The sequence below is a fragment of the Myotis davidii genome, unplaced genomic scaffold (assembly GCF_000327345.1).
Source record: "Myotis davidii unplaced genomic scaffold, ASM32734v1 scaffold6, whole genome shotgun sequence".
Classification (NCBI taxonomy): domain Eukaryota; kingdom Metazoa; phylum Chordata; class Mammalia; order Chiroptera; family Vespertilionidae; genus Myotis; species Myotis davidii.
In genome coordinates, this window is record NW_006383011.1 from 14,780,777 (window position 1) to 14,783,892 (window position 3,116).

General features: G+C 42.9%; 1 pseudogene; it reads right to left on the bottom strand.

The window, feature by feature from the left end:
* Nucleotides 1-1,086: 1,086 nt before the first annotated feature.
* Nucleotides 1,087-2,443, bottom strand: LOC107181601 (annotated as a pseudogene).
* Between the last annotated feature and the right edge of the window lie 673 nt (nt 2,444-3,116).

Genomic DNA, 3,116 nt, shown 5'->3' on the forward strand with positions numbered 1-3,116 from the left:
AGAGTAAGTGTATTTCAGTAAGAACAAATGCTGCCCCTTCTATGATGAAAGCAGGTCCAATGAAATCAACCTGCTACCTACCAGGTTGATCACCCTGGAGAATGGTACCATATAGGGGACTCGGTGTTGGTCTCTGCTACTAGCAGATTGGGCAGTTAACAATGGCTGTAGCCAAGCTGGCCTTGGTGAATGTAAGTCCATGTTGCTGAACCCATGTATAACCTCATCCTTGCCATCATGACCACGTTGTTTATGAACCCATTGGGCTGATAGAGGTGGCTGGAAAAAGAGGCTGACTGATACCCTCAGAATGGTCATCCTGTCCACTTGATTACTCAGATCTTTCTCTGCTGACATCACCTTTTTGGTGGGCATTGAGATGGGACACAAATATCTTAATGTTTTACCCACTCAGAGATGTCTATCCACATACTTGTCCCTCAGGCTTCCTTGTCACCAATTTTCCAATGTCCCTGACCATCTAGCCCAGCGATAGTCAACCTTTTTCATCCATGGCACACATAAACTAATTATTAAAATTCTAAAGCACACAAAAAATGTATTATTTTTTGCCAAAAAAAATAGGTATAATTTTTATTTATTCATACTGGATGGCTATTGTTCTGTTGGCTGTTGTCATTTTTTAAAATATTTTTATTGATTTCAGAGAGGAAGAGAGAGATAGAAACATCAGTGATGAGAGAGAATCATTGATCGGCTGCGTCCTGCATGCCCCGCACTGGGTATCGAGCCCGCAACCCGAGCATGTGTCCTGACCAGGAATCAAACCATGCCCTCCTGGTTCATAAGTCAATGCTCACCCACTGAGCCATGCCAGCTGGTCTGTCATTTTTTTTATTTGACAGTCTAAGGCAGTGGTCAGCAAACTGCGGCTCGTGAGCCACATGCAGCTCTTTGGCCCTTTGAGTGTGGCTCTTCCACAAAATATCACGTGCGATTGAAACTTAGTGGCCCATGCGCAGAAGTCGGTATTTTGTGGAAGAGCCACATTCAAGGGGCCAAAGAGCCACATGTGACTCGCGAGCCGCAGTTTGCCGACCACTGGTCTAAGGGAAAAGAGGTCAGTGCGCCTAATTAAATAGTCAGGTATTGCATGTTATAAAAATTCTTGCAACACATGGGTTGAAAACCTCTGATCAATCTAGTCACACTGTTGACCACAGCCAGTGAATTGGTACATGATTGCATGTCTGGCAGTTTCTCCTTCCAAGCAGAATTAACCTGACGCACTGCTTAAAGTTCTACCCACAGAGAAAATTTTTCTTCATTACTATCCTTTAGAGATGTCCCAGAAAGAGGCTGTAGTGCCACAGCTATCCGCACCAGGTCTGAGTTTTCTCTTCCTCTGTCAACTGGTTGTGGGGAACCCCTTCTCCCCTCCCCTGCAATGAGGCTATAAGTGCAGGCTTGCAGAGAAAATAGTGTGGCAGGGATAGGCACCATGGACATTTGGGCCACATCTTCATGTAACTTGTGTCTTCAGGACCTGCTCAGGACCAATCTCATAAATACCACTTCATTTGATGATGGAATGCTGCTACATACACCCAATGTTATGGCTTGGTGGGTCAGATGACACCCAGTTTGTGATAAGCAGCTCACATTGCATGGTAACTTGATGACCCATGGTTAAGTGTTCAGTCTCTAAGGCCCACTAGCTGGCCAAGAGCTGTTTCTTTAAAAGGAGAGTAGTTATCTGCAAAGGAAGTCAGAGTTTCACTCCAAATGCCTAAGGGCCTGTGCTGCAATTCTCTTGTAGGGGTCTGCCAAAGGTTCCAAACAGCATCCCTGTCTGCCACTTCAAGCACCATTGAATCTGCTGGATCATATGGCCCATGTCAGAGCAGCTTACACAGTAGATTGGACCTACTTCGGAGCCTTCTCTTGTTTGGGGTTTCACTCAAAACCAGCAGCTTTTGGATTTATTTAGTAAGTTTGCCAGAGTAACACACCCAAATGAGTAATATGTTGCCTCCAAAATCCAAAGAGGCCAACTAGAAGGGACCAGATGAAAAATTTATCTTTTACCTTAGAAGGGATATCTCAACATCCTTGCACCACTGAACCAGTAGAAATTTCAATGAACTCAAACAGCCCCTGAATTGTTGTCAGATTTATTTCCTACCTCCTGGCACATACATATTTAACCAATAAGTCTAGGGTAGTTGGTATTACTTGCTCTCTAGGTCCAGTCAGTATATTGGACCAGTGTGATATCTTGTGAAAGGGTAAGGCAATCAAGATCTTTCATCAAACCATAAGTACAAACAAATGTTCATTTTATGATGAATATTTATGATTTTTTTCATTTTTAAAAAATCTTTATTGTTGAAAGTATTACATATGTCTGCTTTTTTTTCCCCCATCAAGCTCATCCCTGCCCTCTGTCCCAGGCCCTCATCGCCTCACTGTCTGCGTCCATGGGTTATGCATATATGCATACAAGGTCTTTGTTTGATTACCTCCCTCTCCCCCACCCTCCCACAGCTACCCTCCGAGATTCCACACTTTGTTCCATGCTTCCATGTCTCTGAATCCACTCCGTTCATCAGTTTATTTTGTTAATTAGATTCCACATGTGAGTGAGATCATGAGATACTGTCTTTCTCTGACTGACTTATTTCAGTTTGCATGATACTCTCCAGGTCCCTCCATGCTGTCTTAAAGGGTAAGAGATTCTTCCTTTTTTACTGCTGCATAGTATTCCATGGTATAAATGTGCCACAGCTTTTTTACCCACTCATCTACTGATGGGCCCTTGGGCTGTTTCCAGGTCTTAGCTATTATAAATTGTGCTGCTATGAACATATATGAACAGTTTGAACTGATTGGTGTTTAGGGTTTCTTAGGGTGTATTTCTAGAAATGGGATCAATGGCAGTTCCATGTTTAATTTTTTGAGTAAACTTCATACTGTTTTCCATAATGGCTACACCAGTCTGCATTCCCACCAGCTGTACTAGGGTTCCCTTTTCTCCATATCCTTGCTAGCACTTGTCATTTGTTGATGGTAGCCATTTTGACAGGTGTGATACCTCATTGTTGTTTTAATTTGCATCTCTTGATGATCAGTGACTTTAAGCATGCTATATAATA